We start from the raw sequence: 21,352 nt of genomic DNA, 5'->3' as shown, positions 1-21,352 counted from the left end.
TGCAATTGCATGGTGGGTCACCTTTTAAACTCCTTCTGGAAAGCTATTAACCGCAGATCACTTTTTAGAGGGGCGATAAGGGCTATTACCTGTATGAATGAGCCCTAACACTATCTGGACGTTTCTTTATGACTGTGTCTGAAGGAACGCAGTTTGTGTTTGCTGGTAACATCTGTGTCAGTACCACAGTGCATTGTCAGTATACCCTCCCGGCTCACACACACTTCCATTGCCTCTGCCCAGATTAGTTCATTGTCCTGCAGTGTTCAGCAGGTCTCTTCAGCAATAAATGGGAGTTAATATAGCCGAAATGATCTCATAAAACTGGCAGGGTCAGAAATTATACTGATATATCCAAAGAGACAAACTATAAAATATGTCATCCAATAGAGGCCAATAATTGAATCCCAAGCTATTATTACCAGCAGCTGATAGCTGTCTCTTAGGCTTCTGCTAAATAACTTCATGCCAAGACAGGAGGTATGGAGCACAATTAGGTTAATATGGCTGTTATTGAGTTTGCAAAGAAAATGAAGAGGGGTGATGGGTTCTATTCAGGGGTTAAATGCCCAACATGGTCTTATTTGCAAGCCTAAAGAGGAAGTAAAGCTTCCTCTGTAACTTGTATCTATAGGTAAGCTTATGATAAGGCTTACCTATAGGTACTGTAAATATCTCCTAAATGTGCACTATTTAAGAGATATTTAATTTGCATGCAGCCAGTGACATTACTGGCACATGCGCTCTGAAGGAACGGCCGCCCATGCAGGCCAGTCAATACGTCCCCTTCCCGATAAATAAGATGTTTTTGCACAAGTGGTAACAAGGATTTTACACTAATGGTTTTGAGACACACACAGTACAATTACCTCCAATTGTCTCCTGATGAAGTGGACCATTGGTTTATGAAAATACAAAAAACAGAAAAGCGCCTCTAAGGCCCCTTTCACACGAACGACTTGATTAGATCCGCCGTCAGTTTTTCAAGCGGACCTGATCGGATGCTCCATGCATCCCTATGGGGCAGCGGATGTCAGCGGAGACATGTCCGCTGACACTCGCTGCTAGCTGATTCCGATCCTGTACGTGAAATCTGGACGGATGGAAACCCTATTTTCCATCTGTCCAGGGGATCAGATTGGATGGGATCGGATGAGAGCGAACAGGCTGTCCGTTCTCATCCGATTCCCCCATAGAGAGCAGCGGGGCTTTGACACCTGCCTCTCCGTACACACGATCGATCCCCCGCTGAGCAGAGAACGGACCGCACCGGACAGCGGACCGTGTGAAAGGAGCCATAGTGTATTACTTTATTATACAGAGAGAACAGCAGTGACAATTGGCAACTCACAAGATGAGTAGATAAAAAGCCCATCAGATAGGATGGAAGGATCTCCTACAGGTGAAGAGTGCAGCCACGCTGATCCGACTATGCAGAGACCGCGGTCAGGACAGGAAGAGATGCCGTCAGTATCCTGATCGTTTGGGCTCTGTGTTGAGCCGCAGGGTGGAACGCAGTGCAAGAGGAGCGTGTGACATCACCAAGGATCCAGGACACGACGCGTTTCTGAGCATGCGTGAGGCTCGTACTGAGCATGCGCGCTCCTTTGTTTATTAGTAACTATTTGGGTAACACTAGATCTCCCTGAGCGATGTGTATCTACTTTTTATTGGTTTATGAAATGTGTAGGGAATCAACTATCTTCTTGTCTGTTATCCCTTTTTAGACATTCCTCAATAAGATCTAAAGTAATAAAATATGTGTATCTCTCTAATAATATAGTATTAACAACTTTACAACCGCCCGCCGCAGTTATACTGCGGCAGGCAGCCGCTCCTGCGCAAACCACCGTAGGTCTACGTCGGTCGCGCGCTTTCTGCTAGGGGGCGAGCGTGCGCCGCCGCCGGCGCGCTCCCGCCCCCGTTCGCCAGCGGGAAAGCCGATGCACGGGGCAGGCAGCTCCGAATGCCGCCTGACACCCGCGATTGTTCCCCGCTGAGAGAGAAGGACGGTCGGCTGTTGTAAACACAGCTGACCATTCTTCTCCCTGAAATGATCACAGGGCCCCTGTGATCCTTCTATATAGGATCACAGGTCTCTATGATCATTTTACAAGCCACGCCCCCCCCCACAGTTAGAAACACGCCCCTAGGTACACATTTAACCCCTTGATCATCCACACTGTTAACCCCTTCCCTGCCAGTGTCATTATTACAGTAACAGTGCAGATTTTTAGCACAGATTACTGTAGTAATGTCACTGGTCCCCCCCCAAAGTGTCAAAAATGTCAGTCAGGGGTCCGAACTGTACGCCACAATGTCGCAGTCCCTCAAAAAATCACAGATCGCCGCCATTACTAGTGGAAAAAAAAAAAACAATAGAAAACGACATAAATCTTTCCCCTAGTTAGTAGACGCAATATCGTTTACGCAAACCAATCAAAATATCATTATTGCGTTTTTTTTTACCAAAAATATGTAGCAGAAAACAAATTGGCCTAAAATGTAAAAACATTTGGATTTTTTATTTTGTTTTTATTGGGAATGTTATATAGCTGAATGTGAAAAATATTGTTTTTTTTTTTTTTTATCGGAATTGTCGCTCTTTTTTTGTTTATAGCGCAAAAAATTAAAATCACACAGATGATCAAATAGCACCAAAAGAAAGCTCTATTTGTGGGAAAAAAATGACATCAATTTTATTTAGGTACAGTGTTGCACGACCGCGCAATTGTCCATTAAAAATAACGCAGTGCCGGATCGCAAAATATGGCCTGGTCATTAAGGGGGCAAATCCTTCGGGTCCAGAAGTGGTTAAATATGGTGGGTTAGATGATAAGGTTTAAAACTATGTAACAAACTAACAAATAATATCAATACTTTACAAGATTTATGATGCTATTTAATAAAATGTAAACATTTTTACCAGTGACATTTGCATCTATTGGTCCTTTGGTCCTGTTTGTTTGCATTTATATGATCATGGTACAGTCACAATACTTTTTTTTTTATAATATCAGCATTCTAGAATGTCTATTGGAATTCCATATAATGCACAGATCACAGTTTTTACTGGCAGGGAAAGGGTTCAGTCCTCCTCCAACGGTCATTTCCATATGGATTAGTGTATGTGCTAGATCCCAACAGAAGACAGTACCCAATAAATAATTAGAAGTCTCTCTGCAAGACATTGTCTATATTACTCTTCAGATCACTGAATTCCTGACCCCCTCCCGTCTTCACTTCACATGACATTGACACGCCAGAGGGACAGATCCAGCTTTGATATTTCACTGTCCCCATTTGTAAAAAAGAAAGGCTGAGATGGCCTTAGGCTGCCATTTCTGTTGCCAAGTTGTGCCAATGCGGAAGACGAGCTCGCATATGTCCTGTTATCTCTGCCATATGTCAAAACCAGGATGTATCCAGGTACGTGCAAAAAGTGAGGAGACCCCGATGTTTGATGTAGTTCTGTTCTTAAGACCTTCCAGATATAAAGTGACAGTAAATGCCTACAGATACCAGGAGGTAATGCTGACCTCATCTTAAATAGCTGATACAACTCTGGATGCCACTTCATGTAAAGAAAGGCCTGAAACTGGAAAAAGTGCAAGCTCACTGGGCACATTACAATCTAGCTGTACAATACAACAGGTAAAAAATTAAAAAGTGGAAGTGTAGGCAAACAGCTTATTTCATTTAAATGTGTCATTTTGTTCTATCCATTTTCTATTCCAAATATGTTATTCAGGCAATGTGGCCACGTCCTAATCTAATTTTTTTAGGCAGGGGGGTACCTAGAGCATTTGGCCTATATCTGGCACCCCCCAGGTGGGCAGACGATGCACCGCACATTAAGTGACGCCGCGTGTAGCGCCTCTGCACACTGCAGCCTGGAACCCAAAATAATCCTCCTCCCTCTGCTCCCCTCGGCGACCAGACCCCTCCTCCTCCCTTGCAAAAACGGCGCCGACTGACCTGAGGCGCCAGACAGAAATACATGTGACTAGCAGTGGCACACTTACTGTGTGCTACTGCCAGTGGCGTCACTAGAGTTGGTGTCACCTGGTGCAGTAAACCATGGTGTCCCCCCCCCCCCAAAAAAAAAAAAAGATTTTGCTGTTTTCTGAAAGTGCGCCAAAGATGAAGCATGCGGGACTTTTGGTGTGCTTTCAGAAAATGCAGAAAAAAATTGCACAACCTAAAAGAAATCTATAGGACTGCATCTATAACTGCAGGTAAAATGTAGTAAGACCCCCTTTACATTACACAGCCCCCGTACCTCTGGACCCCTTTACATTACACAGACCCTGTACCTCTGGACCCCTTTACATTATACAGTTCTCGTACCTCTGGACCCCTTTAAATTACACAGCCCCCCAAGCATGGTGGTGGCAGCATCATGCTGTGGGGATATTTTTCAGCCGCAGGAACTGGGAGACTAGTCAGGAATGAGGAAAAGATGAATACAGCAATGTACATAGACGTCCTTGATGAAAACCTGCTCCAGAGCACTCTGGACCTCTGACTGGGGCGAATGTTAATCTTCCAACAGGACAACGACCCTAAGCACACAGGCAAGAGAACAAGAGAGTGGCTACACAACAACTCTGTGACTGTCCTTGAGTTGCCCAGCCAGAGCCCAGACTTGAACCCGATTGAACATCTCTGGAGAGATCTGAAAATGGCTGTGCACCGACTCTCCCCATCCAACCTGATGGTTCTTGAGAGGTCCTACAAAGAAGAATGGGAGAAACCGCCCAAAAATAGGTGTGCAAAGCTTGTAGCATCATACTCAAAAGGACTAGAGGCTGTAATTGGTGCCAAAGGTGCTTCAACAAAGTATTGAGCTAAGGCTGTGATTACTTATGTACATGGGATTTTTTTGTTGGGACGCCTGCCTTTTTATGACCAAAAGAATGTACACCAATGTTTTTTTTTTTTTTATAAATTCAATGTTTATTAGGAGAGGAAAAGGCATACAGTGGAGTCAAGATCAACAGTACAGGACCATTAACACAGTTCTAGACATAGCTCAATTTAAAAAATGAGGATTAGCAATCGCATTACATACAGCGTCAGAGCAGGAGGATGGTTGTAGAAGACATCAGATAAAGGTGCTACAGGAAGCTAGGCCCCCGGAGCGGCCTCCTCCCCCCCCGGCATCCATCACATGGCCGGGGTACCGGGGCGGAGAGGAACCACCCCAGCAGACCCAACCCCCCGCAGTCGACCAGGAGGAACCCCACTAAGTATGCCCATGGGGAGAGAAAGTAGAAACAGAAGAAAAAGTGTAGTGAGTTATATACATATTCTCCCTCCTCTCCCTATTCTTTTAACTGAGAAGGTGGGACGAGCCCACAGGTTGAGAAGGAAGAAGGTAGGGACAGTAGGGGGGGAAGTAATAGAGAAAGAAAGGGAGAAGGGGGGACTGGGGGGGGGGGGGAGGAAAGAGAGAGATGGCCACCCAGTACGCAGATATCAAACTAGACCACCAAGTCTTTGTACTCAACGGAAAGGCTGAACTCATGCCAGTAGTACCATCTTTTGAGGAACTTCTCCCTCGTGCCCCGTTCAGCAGCCACAAGATCTTCCATTTCGTTAATACTTGCTAATTTCCGCAGCCAGATAGCCACTGTGGGAGGTTGTGACTGCTTCCAAAGAAGAGGGATACAGCTTTTAGCTGCCGTGAAGAGAAGCGGCAGGATGGATTTTCTGTAGGACGCTCGTGGGAAACTGTTGTGGTGAAGAAGGATGAGAGCAGGATCCAAAGTAAGGTAAGGGCATGGTTGTACACCAATGTTGACCATTCTTCCATAAGCGCATTTGTAAAGTCAGGCACTGATGTTGGACAAGAAGACCTGGCTCGCGGTCTGCACTCTTATTCATCCCAAGGACAGAATTAGGGGGATCAAGCCCAACCCCTGAAAAACAACCCCACACCATAATCTCCCCTCCACTAAATGATTTGGACCAGTGCACAAGGCAAAGTCCATAAAGACATGGATGAGCAAATTTGTGGTGCAGGAACTTGACTGGCCTCAACCCGATAGAACACCTATGGGATGAATTAGAGTGGAGACTGCGAGCCAGGCCTTCTCATCGAACATCAATGCCTGACCTCACAAATGTGCTTCTGGAAGAATGGTCAAACATTCCCATAGACACACTTCTAAACCTTGTGGACAGCCTTCCCAGAAGAGTTGAAGCTGTTATAGTTGCAAAGGGTGGGCTAACTATGTGCATGTAAAGACAGGCGTCCCAATACCTTTGGTAATGTAATATTTCAAATACATTTAAAGACCTCTTCAGTGAATATATAGCTTGGCTGGATTGGGATATTTTGTATCTGCCTACACAAACGCTATAAAATGTACTGCTTAAAAAATTAAGAAAATTGGATGATAAAAAGTAATTGTGTGGACAGTTTACCAATCTGGTTAGATATAATAAAAAATATCGAATTATCAAAACTAAAATTTCACTGACTTTATTCAATCATATGTAAGCCTGTAAATTGAGTTTTCTGTACAATTCTGTATTAATAGACAATTAAAGTAACACTAAATTCTGCTTTAAAAAAGTTTTATGTAATATCTATTCTTAACCCAGAAAAGTCACTTCTAATTCTCTCAGCCTCCTCTAAATCTCCAAATCCCCTATTTTTGTGATCTGACTCAGTGGCCTCACTAGGGTTGGTGTCACCCCATGCGGAAAAAACATTGCGTCACCCCTCCTCCACCAACTATATTCCCCTCAGTACAGACCCCCCCCCTCCACTAAGTACAGACCCCTTCCCTAAGTATAGACCCCCCCATTAAGTGCAGACCCCCCTCCATCAGTATTGACCCCTCTCCATCAGCACAGACCCCCCTCCCCTCAGTACAGACCCCCCTCCATTAGCATAGACCCCCTGCAATACAGACCCCCCCCGTATAGACCCCCCACACTAAGTACAGACCACCCTCCCACAGTATAGATCCCCCTCCCTCAGTACAAACCCCCCTCCCACAATATAGACCCCTCTCCCTCAGTACAGACCCCTCTCCACCAGTGCAGACCCCCCTCCATCAGTACAGACCCCCCTCCATCAGTAAAGACCCCACCATCCAGCAGTGAAGATCCCCCCTCCATCAGTGCTGATCCCCCCCATCAGTATACACCCTCCTCAGTGCAGACCCTTCATCAGTGCAGACCCCTCCATCAGTGCAGAACCCCTCAGTATAGACTCCCCCTTCCATCAGTACAGACCCCTCACTATAAGTACAGACCCCCCCTCCCCTTTGTGCAGATTCCCCCTCAGTGCAGACCCCCCTCCATCAGTGCAGACCTTCCACCCTCAGTACAAACCCCCCCTCCCCTCAGTACAGACCCCCCTAAGTACAGACCCTCCCCCTCAGTGCAAACCCCCCCTCAGTGCAGACCCCCCCCTCAGTATAGATCCCCCGTTTCCATCAGTATAGACCCCTCTCTATCAGAAAACACCCCCCTTCCCTCAGTGCAAACCCTCATCCATCAGTGCAGACCCCCCTCCCTCAGTGCAGACACTCCTCCCTCAGTGCAGACCCCCCTCCATCGGTACAGACCCCCCTTCAGTACAGACCCCCTCCATCAGTGCAGACCCCCCCTCTGTACAGATACCTTCCATCAGTGCAGACCCCCCTGCCATCAGTATCGACCCCCCCTCCCTCAGTATAGACCCCCCCACTAAGTACAGACCCCCCTCTACTAAGTACAGACCTCCCTCAGTTTAGACCCCCCACTAAGTACAGACCCCCCTCCATCAGTATAGACCCCCTTCAGTACAGACCCCCCTCCATCAGTGCAGACCCCCCCTAAGTATAGACCCCCCTTCCATCAGTTTACACCCTTCTCCATCAGTACAGACTGCCGTCCCCTCAGTGCAGGCCCTCCTCCATCAGTACAGACCCCCTTCAGTGCAGACCCCCCTCCCTCAGTACAGACCCCCCTTCATTAGTGCAGGACCCCTCTGTACAGACCCCCGTCCATTACTATAGACCCTGCCCTCAGTATCGGACCCCCCCTTGCATCAGTATAGACCCCTCTCAATCAGTAGAGATCCCTTCCCATCAGTGCAATAGTGTGCTAATAGGGAGGTGAGGGTTTGGATATGTGCTGGGGGCGCAAAATAGTCTAGCACCGGCTCTGTCTATATTCCCTGTTGCCCCCTCATTGAACTGCCGGACAAAGCTAACATAGTTTCCAGCATTTAAAAAAAAAACATTTTAGGGACACTTTTTTTCTGTGTTTCCAGAAAGCCGCTGTAAGCGAGGCATTATCTTAATTAGAGGACTAGGCGACAGCAGAGGACTGGGTGACAGCAGGGCAGGGGACTGAGTGACAGCAGAGGACTGGGCAACAGCAGGGCAGTGGACTGGGTGGCAGCAGAGGACTGGGTGACAGTAGGGCAGAGGACTGGGTGACAGCAGTGCAGAGGACTGGGTAACATTGTGTCACCCCCCCTCCACCAACTATAGTCCCCCCTCAGTACAGACCCCCCCCTCCACTAAGTACAGACGCCTTCCCTCAGTATAAACCCCCCCCCCCATTAAGTGCAGACCCCCCTCCATCAGTATTGACCCCTCTTTATCAGTACATACCCCCTCCCCTCAGTGCAGACCCCCCTCCATTAGTATAGACCCCCCTCAATACATACCCCCCAGTATAGACCCCCCACACTACGTGCAGACCCCCCCCTCCCACAGTACAGATACCCCTCCCTCAGTACAGACCACCCTCAGTAAGTACAGAACCCCCTCCCACACTATAGACCACTCTCCTTCAGTACAGACCCCTCTCCATCAGTGCAGACCCCCCCTCCATCAGTACAGACCCCTTCAGTCAGTAAAGGCCCCCCCATACATCAGTGCAGAGCCCCCCCTCCATCAGTGCAGATTACCCCTCCATCAGTATAGACCCCCCTCCCCTCAGTGCAAACCCCCTCCATCAGTATAGACCCTCCTCAGTGCAGACCCTTCATCAGTGCAGACCCCCTCCATCAGTGCAGACCCCTCCATCAGTGCAGACCCCTCCATCAGTGCAGACCCCCCCTTCCATCAGTACAGACCCCTCACTATAAGTACAGACCCCCCCTCAGTGTAGACCTTCCACCCTCAGTACAGACCCCCCGCCCCTCAATACAGACCCCCCCTAAGTGCAGACCCTCCCCCTCAGTGCAAACCCCCTCAGTTCAGACCCCCCCCCCAGTATAGATCCCCCCTTTCCATCAGTATAGACCCCTCTCCATCAGAACCCCCCCCTACCTTAGTGCAAACCCTCTTCCATCAGTGCAGACCCCCCTCCCTCAGTGCAGACCCGGTCTCCTTGTTTTGAGTTCCTTCATGGAGAGCACACCTCAAGGATGGATCTTCACTATTTCCACTATCTCGCAGGGGTACAAACTAGAATTTTGGGTGTTTCCCCATCCTCAGTTTGTAAAGTCAAACATACCTGCAGATCCTCTAAAAAGAAGATCTTCTTTCTGGCTCTGCACTATTTAAGGTCTCAAAGAGTGATTACAGGAGTTCCGTACAACGAAAGATTCAGTGGTTTTTACTCAAACCTTTTCGTTGTCCCCAAGCCAAACAGAGAAGGGAGACCTATTCTGGATCTCAAAGCTCTGTACCAGTTTCTGAGCATTCATGGCCTCTCTGCAGGGTGGAGAATTTCTCGCATCCATAGACATCAAGGATGCATACCTTCACATGCTTATCCTTCATTCACATCAAAGGTTTTTTTACGTTTTGCAAAAGAAAACTGTAATTTTCACTTTGTAGCTCTGTTCTTTGGGCTGGCCACAGCTCCGCAAGTGTTCACAAAGATCCTAGCCCCAGTATTGGCTGCTCCAAGGTCTCAAGGGATAGCAGTGGTGGCATATCTAGACGATCTATTACTTATAGACCGATCGGCTTCAGCTTTAGGCCAGAATGTGTTCCGGAAAGTTCAGGTCTTAGAACGTCTGGGTTGGATTCTGAACTTAGTAAAGTCGGCATTGCAACCGGTCCAGCGTCTGAAATATCTGGGTTTCCTAGTGTACACAGTATAGGCAAAAGTATTCTTGCCACCAAGAAAGGTCGTAGACCTAAAGGATCTGGTTCAGTCCGTAAGAAGGAAAAGTATTCTTCTGTACGTCTTTGCATCAGGTTTTTGGAAAGGTAGTGCCCTTTTTCGAAGCAGTTCCCTTTGCTCAATTCTATGCAGACCTTTACAGAACAAAATTCTGTCAGCCTGAAGCAGAAAGATCCAGGCCTTAGATTGGTCCAGGTCTCTGGTACCAAGAGTACATCAGAGTCTAAGTTGGTGGTTGATAGCCAGGAATTTGGAAAGAGGGAAATCCTTTCTTCCAGTAGTCTGGAAGGTGGTCTCTCCGGCAGGGGAGCTGTTCTGGAGGAAGCCACTGTCCAAGGAAAATGGTCTTGGGTAGAAAGGATCCTTCCCGTCAATATCCTGGAAATCCGAGCAGTTTGTCAGGCATTAAAGTACTGGACATCCAGACTTCAGGGGTTACATTGTCAGAGTACAATCCAACAATGCCATGGCTGTGACTTATATCAACCATCAGGGAGGCACCAAGAGTCACTCAGTCCAGAAGGAGGTGGATCTCATCCTATCTTGGGCAGAAAAATGTGTTCCATGCCTGTCAGGGGTTTTCATCTGGGAACAGAAAACTGGCAGGCAGACTATTTGAGTCGTCAGTAGATGTTTCAGGGGGAATTTACTTATGCCCCAAGATCTTTGCATTGATCTGGCAATGCTGGGAGGTCCCGGATGTAGATCTGTTGGCATGCAGGTTCAACAACATATTGAAAAAGTTTGTGTCCAGGACCAGGGATCCACTTGCAGTCAGAGTGGATGCCTTGGTGACTCCTTGGGAGGAGTTTTCCCTGATCTATGCCTTTCCTTCGGTTGAGCTTCTGCCGCGTCTTCGACTCAGGATCCAGGTAGAGGGGAAATCAGTAATCCTGGTGGCTCCAGCATGGCCCAGGAGGATTTGGAATGCACAAATTCTAAAGTTGGTAGTGGCAAGGCCTTGGGTTCTTCCACTGCATCCGGACCTGCTCCCTCAGGGTCCGATATTCCACCCTGCTTTACAGTCTCTAAATTTGAAGGCTTGGCTATTGAAGCCTGGATCTTGAAGGAGCGGGGTATAGCTGGCTCTGCAGTCTCTACCCTGATAAACGCTAGAAAACCAGTCTCTAGAGGCATTTTTTACAGAGTCTGGAAGTCTTACACTTCCTTGTGTGAGGTCAAGAAATGGCATCCCCATAAATATATAATCGGGAGAGTTCTAGCCTTCTTGCAAGTAGGAGTAGATATGACGCTAGCCTTAGGCACTATTACGGGTCAGATTTCAGCCTTATCGGTTTTTACCAGAGACTGATTGCTTTGCATTCCTTGGTTCGAATCTTCGTTCAAGAGGTGCTACATATGCTTCTGCCAGTGAGGCCACCATTGTGTCCTTGTCCTGGCAGTATTACAGAAACAGCCTTTTGAGCCCATGCAGCAAATTCCTCTGGTTCTTTTGACCAGAAAGTTAGTCTTTTTGGTTGCAGTAACTTCAGCCAGAAGGGTATCAGAATTGGCGGCTCTTTCTTGTAAAGAGCCATTCTGATTTTACATCACGATAGGGTGATTCTACATCCACACCCAGGTTTTTTTGCCCAAGGTGGTGTCCGCTTTTCATTTAAATCAGGACATTATACTGCCTTCCTTCTTTCCAAATCCTCAAACAGCAGAGGAAAGGCTGTAACATTCTCTCGATGTAGTACGTGCATTCAAGATATATTTGAAGAAGATTTTACAGGTAAGTTGTAGGAAAAAATCCATATTTTTTCCTGCAGAAATGTGCATTTATTATTTTATTTAGAAGCTGAACATATCCTTTAAGACCCCATTAATTCCAAAAGCAAACATTTATTGCAGATTACCAATTCTTAGATGTGATGGCTGAATTATTTTTCTTTATTTCCACCTTAGGGAAGTGTGATGATTTTCAACAAAACAAGTTCACAATGATCAGCTTTTATTTATTTATATTGAATCTTTATCCTAAATGAAAAAAAATATTTTCTATAAGTGATTAAAAAGTGTGACCTGGGGTTTGGCTTCCGTTTGTTAGTGTATCTAAATCTACTTGTACATCTAATGCCTCGTACACACGCATCGATAGTTGGCCGTGGATTTTCAGCCAACGTCCGATCGGCCAATTTTCGGCTTGTTAGTATGATGCTTTCGACAAACGACGTTTCGGCCGAATAAAATCTGGTGTGCAGGCTATAAAATTTTTTTTGGTCGGCAACACAACGGCCGATTTTCCGTCAGTCAGTACAGATTTCGGCAGACAAAAATCTGATGAGCAAGACTGGGCATGCTCAGAGAAGAAAAAACACACGGAAAGTAAACCAGCACATGACATCACTTCTGAAGTTGGTTTTTGTTGGCCAAGAAAATTCGTGTGCAGTCTAGAGCACATTTCAACCAACACAACAACACTAGACAAAAGTCGGCCGATCGGTCGGCCGATAATAGTTGCGTGTGTACGAGGCATAACGCTCCCACTCCACTCCCAGACTGACAATGCTGCTGCTGTCCAAAGGTATCACTGTTGCTCCTTCATCCAGAGTGAAGGCACTGTAATACAGGAGGTGTGTTACTGGCCAGATCACCGGGTGAAAACAGAGGGGGAAAAAGACTAAAAAAAGAAAACAAATGTTGCCACCACTTCTAATGATCGGTAAGCCGTGATATATTATATTTTTGGTCTTAGGTTTAATACCGCTTTAATATTCAGAGAAACAGATGTACCTCTTTGCCAAATTTACTACTTTTTTCTTTAACCATTGAGAGTCAATATAATAATGTGGACGGGGCACTCTGGGAGAACCTGAGCAATCCTTTTCATGACATTTCTAATTTGAAGAATCGTACAATTCAGCTTTCCTGGAGCCCAAGGCAAGAAAAGCCAGATAAAGGGACTTCTCCCCTTCCCCAAGCCATAGAATCCATTACCATTTGTTCTGTCAGGCACAAGAAATGCAATTTCATCAGAGAGACAGAGCCGTAACATAGTTATAGCAGACTTTCCACACAAATGCATAAATGGCCCCATTGTAGTCACTTTCCCTGTCTCCAATCACGGCTCTCTCCATGTTATAACTGCAATGTGTGTGCGGGAACATGATTGTCTAAAATATGATTACTTTCTTTATAAAGAAAGAGCGGACTTATCCGACAGAGCACTCCATATTTCCTTATTATTTGCAGGGTCCTCGTATTATCCATTTTTTTCTTATCTGAAGAACAGGCTGTGGTTTGACAGAGTATAGCTGTACCTCTCAACTATATAAAATGTACCAGGTACTACCTGTGTCAAATGATGTCAGGTGCTCTTCATGATAGAATATACCCGCTGCATGACTTCCAAAGACTTAAAGTTGAACTAAAGGCAAAACTAGAGTAAGGGGGTTTAACTTTTAAAAGTTTGTTTTTTTGTTCTGCCATTGGTGTCCCATTGGGGAGATTTTCCTGCATTTCCTGTGCCATAACCAAAATAAGACAAAGGAAAACCTTTGGAGGTAGGGAAATCCCTGGTTGTCACCAGAACTGGTGTCCCCAATGGAAGATGTCCTCTTTTTTTCTTGTTCTGATGAGAAAAAAAACAGCAATAAAAAAATGACAGGGTTTTGAATCCCTCTCCACTCTATTCAAAATTTAAAAAAAAGAAGTTTTGCCTTTAGTTATACTTTAAAGCTTTTAAAGCCCAATTAAACCCCTTATATTTTATTACTGTAATGCAATCAGACTGCACAAACATTAAAGGATGTGTCTGTTTTTTTATGTACTATTGTGTTTTAGCCTTAGTTTAAATTCCTGCTTCTGACAGCCCACTGGAGGTCCAGACCAATTCTTGACAAAGAATGCAGTGGTTAAGATCTTCAGAGGTCGGACATGCCTCTTGCACATTGCTCCAGACAACACCAGGGTGTGTGAGCATTGTTGGGTAGTGCAGTATTCCTCAACCTATTCTCAGTCAAGGCACCCTTAAAAATGATGCACAATGTCTGCAGGCACCCTATTATAAAATATAAAAAACAATGGTAATCATTGTACATACTGTAATGCAGCAATGTCCACTTACACCCAACATCAGACATAATTTGTTTTTACAAAGCAAATATAATTTAGCACACTGGTACCAACTAGTAATCCAGCAGTTCTCCCCCTCCCCTCTCCTCCCCTCCCCTCCCCTCTACTCTCCCCTCCCCTCCACTTCCCTCTCCTCTCCCTTACTTCTCCCCTTCTCCTCTCTTTCCTCCCCTCTGCTTTTTTCTCCTTCTCCTTCTCCTCTCCTCTCCTCTCCCTTACTTCTCACCTTCTCTCTCTCCTCCCCTCTGCTTTACTTCTCACCTTCTCTCTCTCCTCCCCTCTGCTTTTATCTCCTTCTCCTCTCCTCTCCCTTACCTCTCACCTTCTTCTCTCTCCTCTCCTCTCCCTTACCTTTCACCTTCTTCTCTCTCCTCTCCTCTCCCTTACCTCTCACCTTCTTCTCTCTCCTCTCCTATCCCCTTCTCTTCTCTCCCCCCCCCATCCTCTCTCCCCCCCCATCCTCTCTCTCCTCCCACTCCTTTCATCTCCTTCTCTCCTCTCCTCTCCTCTCCTCTCCTCTCCTCTCCTCTCACCTTCTCCTCTCTCTCCTCTCCCCTTCTCCTCTCTCTTCCCCCATGCTCTCTCTCCTCCCTCTCCTTTAATCTCCTTCTCCTCTCCTCTCTCCTTCTCCTCTCCTCTCTCCTCACCTTTTGCCTTCTCCTTATACCCCTCCCCTCGTCTCCCCTTTCTTTTCATCTCCCTCTCCTCTCCTTCTCCCTCTCCTCTCCTTTCATTTCCCTCTCCTCTCTTTGCCTCCCCTCCCCTCTCCTCTCCTCTCCCCTCCTCTCCCCTCACTTTCGCCCCTCCTCTGTTTCCCTTCTCTCCACTCCTCTTCTCTCCCCTTCTATCCTCTAATCTCTGGCAGCAAATGAGACCCCAGTGCTGATGTGGAGGAGCAAACAAGGACACTGTGCAGGTGTCAACATGCTACTTTTTAACTGATGATGTCATTGGTTGTTAGGACGCCTGTGGCTGCTCCGCACGGTGCCCAAGGTTGCTGCACAATTAAAACCTATGGTTTTGTGTAATGATGAGGACATCATGTAAACAGCCAGAAGACTCATGAAAAAAAGGTATGTGACAGAATTTAATAATAAATAAATACATGTAGGGGCACCAAAGGTGGGCAAGCATAGAAAGAAGAGGTGCTAAACCTACCTCTAGAATCAACAAATACAGCTTCCTTTCCATTATATTCAATCCATTTGCTTGTAGGCACTATGTAGTGTTTATTTATTACAGGCATTTATATAGTGCCAACAATTTCTGCATCACTCTACATTCTGTACATTCACTCCCTGCCCTAAAGGAACTTACAAATCGAATGTCTCTATTGTATATACTTTTTATTGTTAAAAGTATTGGGACGCCTGCCTTTACACGCACATGAACTTTAATGGCATCCCAGTCTTAGTCCGTAGGGTTCAATATTGAGTTAATCCACCCTTCGCAGGTATAACAGCATCAACTCTTCTGGGAAGCTGTCCACAAGGTTTAGGAGTGTGTCTATGGGAATATTTGACCATTCTTCCAGAAGCACATTTGTGAGGTCAGGCACTGATGTTGGAGAGAAGGCCTGGCTCACAGTCTCCGCTCTAATTTATCCCAAAAGTGTTCTATTGGGTTGAGGTCAGGACTCTGTGCAGGCCAGTCAAGTTTCTCCACCTCAAACTCATCCATGTCTTTATAGACCTTGCTTTGTGCATTGGTGCGCAATCATTTTGGAACAGGAAGGGGCCATCCCCAAACTGTTCCCACAAAGTTGGAAGTATGAAATTGTCCAAAATGTCTTGGTATGCTGATGCCTTAAGAGTTCCCTTCACTGGAACTAAGGGGCCAAGCCCAACCCCTGAAAAAACTACCCCATACTATAACCACCCCCCCTCCACCAAATGATTTGGACCAGTGCCCAAAGCAAAGTCCAAAAAAACATGGATGAATGAGTTTGGGGTGGAGGTACCTGACTGTCCTGCACAGAGTCCTGACCTCAACCTGATAGAACATCTTTGTGATGAATAAGAGCGGAGACTGCAAGTCAGGACTTCTTGTTCAACATCAGTGCATAACCTCACAAATGTGCTTCTGGAAGAATGGTCAAACATTCCCATAGGCACACTCCTAAACCTTGTGGACAGCCTTCCCAGAAGAGTTGAAGCTGTGATAGCTGCAAAGGGTGGGCCAACTCAATATTGAACCCTATGGGCTAAGACTGGAATGCTATTAAAGTTCATGGGGATGTAAAGGCAGGCGTCCCAATACTTTTGACAATATAGTGTACATTTGTACTAGGGAGCCAATTACACTACCAGTGTAGGAGGAAACATATGCAAACTGAATTGTGATAGTGTCCTGGCCAGGATCAGAACCAACATCCCCAGTGCTGCAAGGCAGACATGCTAGCCACTAAACCACTGTGCTGCCTGGTGGAAAGTCCTTTATGTCACTTTCAGTGCTGACTGACAGACCAGCTTGTTACAGCTATTTTTTTCCTTAGGAGAACCTGCTGTTTAGTTACAGATCATAAAGTGATGTGGTCTTTACAACCACTAACAATTTTCAAACTGTGGGGCTTCCCTGCTGAGCGAGCCTGCTGCGACTAATGATTGTCACTTTGTAATCACAATACTCGCTAACCATTGCGCCTCTCTAATGAAAGCTGAAGCTTTCGGTTCTTAGCAGATGAGCGTTCTCATTGGCCAGAGCAAATGCATGGGAATTGCGATCATGTAGATATAATTATAAGACTTTAGTCAAAAGAATTTAGTAAGGTCCAAATGAGAGCATTTATGACATGAAGACACAGCGGGGAACACTTATTAATGCAATGCATCTCAAATCAGTGCTTCACGTGTACATATTGTGTGCAAATATATTAGCATTAATCTTTGGGTTTGTTTTCTGTCCTAAGCGAAAGTTATAGTTTTTTGCGATCGAATGGCGAAACAGTGACAGTCTGCTTCTTTTCTCTACTGTGCCGCAACTGAGAGCGCCTATTTTAGTGATGAAATTCAACCTGAGAACAGTCACTGAATTTAGAAATGATAAAGAATATGCTTAGATTTGTTACATTTTGTAGCTGGTAATTTAATGTTAAAAAAAAAAAAGTGTATAAAAATGTGCCCCTATGTTGTGTGTAAAAAAAAAAAAAAAAATGTGTAAGATTAATAACCACAAATAAAAAGAGGTTTTAAAAAATGTCTCCCAATGTCTTCATAAGCCCGAAATGTCATTATTATAATATGCAATCCCCTGGAGCAGGGGTGTCAAACTCATTTCATCGTGGGCCGCATCAGCATTATGGTTGCCCTCAAAGGTATCTATAAGGATATCCTACAGAGTGACCTGAACAAAATAACAGAGTGGGCAACGACATGGCAAATGAGGTTTAATGTGGAGAAGTGTAAGGTTTTGCACTTGGGGACTAAAAACATAAAAGCACAATACACTTTAGGGGGGGAACCTTTGAGGGAATCAAAAATGGAGAAAGATCTGGGAGTCCTGGTAGATGATAGACTAGGCAATAGCATGCAATGTCAAGTGGCAGCTGCCAAAGCAGGCAGAATATTGGCATGCATAAAGAAAGGGATGTATTCCAGAGATAAGACTATAATCCTTCCACTTTATAAAACTCTGGTCCGACCGCATCTGGAGTATTCTGTCCAGTTCTGGTCACCAGTCCTCAGGAGGGATGTGTTGGAGCTGGAGAGAGTCCAGAGAAGGCAAATAAACTAATTAGGGGATTGGAGGACCTTAATTATGAAGAACGTCTGCAATTGCTTGATTTATTCTCCCTGGAGAAGAGACGCCAGAGAGGGGACATGATAGCAATTTATAAATACCTCAATGGTGATCTCAGCATTGAAAAAAAGCTATTCAGTCGAAGGGATTGCATGAGGACTCGAGGGCATACAATGTGATTAGAGGAGAAGCGTTTTAAACTCAGGCAACGCAGGGGGTTCTTTACTGTTAGGGCTACACGATTGTGGAATTCTCTACCACAAGAGGTGGTTTCTGCGGAGAGTATGGCTACTTTCAAAAGACTCTTGGACGTACATCTCAAGGATCAGAACATTCAGGGGTATGAGAGATGATTACGGCCACACACACCTACACAGGTTGAACTGGATGGACTATTGTCTTTATTCAACCTCAACAACTATGTAACTATGTAACTATGTAACTAGCTATATAAATTTATCCAGGCCTTTTTTCTCACAGAATAGGTGCAGGAACTCACCCCCTCCTTTCCCCCACCAAACCACATCAAACAGTGGGTGTGGCCAAATTGCATTAGGGGGATCTTAAAGGAGCAATAAATACCAGGAGTGCATTATGTGCAGAGTTCAGGGGTGCACTAAGTACAGAGTGCAGAGTTCAGAGGTGCGCTAGGTACAGAGTGCAGAGTTCAGGGGTGCATTATATACAGAGTGCAGAGTTCAGGAGTGCGCTAGGTACAGAGTGCAGAGTTCAGGGGTGCATTATATACAGAGTGCAGAGTTCAAGAGTGCCCTATTTCTGTCCATCCAGTCCTCAGGTCTATACAGCCCAATCACATACATGAGCAAGAGTTCCCTTCACTGGAACTAAGGGGCCAAGCCCAACCCCTGAAAAAACAACCCCATTCCATAATCCCCCCTCCACCCAACAATTTTGATCAGTGCCCACAGCAAGGTCCATAAAGACATGGATGAGCAAGTTTGGGGTGGAGGAACTTGACTGGCCTGCACAGAGTCCTGCTCCAGATTCTGAGTGCTCCAGTTTTACTAAATCTCCCCCACTGATTTTTACAAATTGTCAGTAAATTTACTGACAGCTGGCAACCCCGACTGACTCTTGCAAATCTCCCATCCACCCAATGAATGACTGATCCATTAGAGGATTGCATAGATAAAACAGAGATACTCTAGCTAGTTGATATACATTCCATATATAGGAGATGTCAATTTGCCATAGGACAGCTCTGAGAATTTCATAGCTCACTCAGACTGCTGTAGGAGGTTGGTGACCTGACTTTTCTCTGCTGTAGTTAAACAATACAGCTTGGTCACTTTCCTGCCCCCAGCCTGTGAAGAAGCAGCAGAATACAAATAAGTACACTCTCTGTTCTCTTCTTCTGTCACCATGTTCCTTTAAAGTGCATATGTATGTAGTACACAAAATTGAATCCCAGTGCTTTCTCTCCCTCTCCCAGTCTGAGTGCCGCTGCAGAGGGGATAACAAGGGGCTAATTCAATACAGTTTCAGTTTTCAGTACTTGCGGTATCTACCTTAAAATGAAATTTCATGATGTTTGAATAAATACTTAATTGCACTATTTTCACATATTGTATAAATGTGTGTGTTGTACATACACTACCGTTCAAAAGTTTGGGGTCACTTAGAAATGCCTTTATTTTTAAAGAAAAGCACTGTTTTTTTCAATGAAGATAACATTAAATTAATCGGAAATACAGTCTAGACATTGTTAATGTGGTTAATGACTATTCTAGCTGGAAATGGCTGAGTTTTAATGGAATATCTGCATAGGTGTACAGAGGCCCATTTCTAGCAACCATCACTCCTGTGTTCTAATTGTACATTGTGTTAGCTAATCGTGTTAAAAGGCTAATTGATGATTACAAAACCCTTGTGCAATTATGTTAGCACAGCTGAAAACTGTTGTGCTGATTAGAGATGCTTTTAAACTGGCCTTCCTTTGAGCTAGTTGAGTATCTGGTGCTTCAGCGTTTGTGGGTTCGATTATACTCTCAAAATGGCCAGAAAAAGAGAACTTTCTGAAACTCGACAGTCTATTCTTGTTCTGAGAAATGAAGGCTATTCCATGCGAGAACTATAGAACAATAGAACTCTAACCAGATTAGAAAAAGAAGTGGGAGGCCCCAGTGCACAACTAAGCAGGAGGACAAGTACATCAGAGTCTCTAGTTTAAGAAATAGATGCCTCACAGGTCCTCAACTGGTAGCTTCATTTAATGGTACCCAGTCTCAACATCCACAGTGAAGAGGCGACTCCGGGATACTGGCCTTCTAGGCAGAGTGGCAAAGAAAAAGCCATATCTGAGATTGGCCACTAAAAGGAAAAGATTAAGATGGGAAAAAGAACACAGACAATGGACAAAGGAAGATCGGAAAAAAGTGTTATGGACAGATGAATCTAAGTTTGAGGTGTTTGGATCACACAGAAGAACATTTGTGAGATGCAGAACAAGTGAAAAGATGCTGGAGGAGTGCCTGATGCCATCTGTCAAGCATGGTGGAGGTAATGTGATGGTCTGGGGCTGCTTTGGTGGTGGTAATAAAGGAGATTAGTACAAGGTAAAATACATTTTGAATAAGGAAGGCTATCACTCCATTTTGCAAAGCCATTCCATACCCTGTGGACATCGCTTGATTGTATCCAATTTCCTCCTACAACAGGACAATGACCCAAAGCACACCTACAAACTATGCAATAACTATTTAGGGTAGAAGCAGTCAGCTGGTATTCTGTCTATAATGGAGTGGCCAGTGCAGTCACCAGATCTCAACCCTATGGGAGTTGTTGTGGGAGCAGCTTGACCGTTTGGTACGTAAGAAGTGCACATCAAGCCAATCCAACTTGTGGGAGTGGCTTCAGGAAGTGTGGGGTGAAATTTCTTCAGATTACCTCAACAAATTGACAGCTAGAATGCCAAAAGTCTGCAAGGCTGTAATTGGTGCAAATGGAGAATTATTTGATGAAAGCAAAGTTTGAAGGACAAAATTATTATTTCAAATAATTATTATTTCTAACCTCGTCAATGACTATATTTTCTGGGTGACCCCAAAATTGAAATTGTCTGGGTGACCCCAAAATTTTGAATAGTAGTATATTATATATATATATATATATATATATATATATATATATATATATATATATATATATATATATATATATATATATATATATGTATGTAGCAAGGTTTCCAGGCCTATGGCCTGATGTGGGTCTGCCATTAGTACCAGTGATCTCTCCAGCCCATGTGAGCTGCGACCCTGGGTGTGACAACTGAAGCAGCGACAACTCCGGCATCTTTGTTTGTGTTTTTTTTCTTTGGAATAAAGGGGATGGGAGAATGGAATGAGTGGGATACTCCTTGAGGCTTAAACTAATTGCAATTAGGACTTTACTTCTGAAATTCCCGTTGGCGCTTCCTTGACACCAG

The sequence above is a fragment of the Pelophylax lessonae genome, assembly GCF_965119305.1.
Source record: "Pelophylax lessonae genome assembly, chromosome: 10".
Lineage (NCBI taxonomy): Eukaryota > Metazoa > Chordata > Amphibia > Anura > Ranidae > Pelophylax > Pelophylax lessonae.
Note: the sequence above shows the minus strand (reverse complement) of the source record.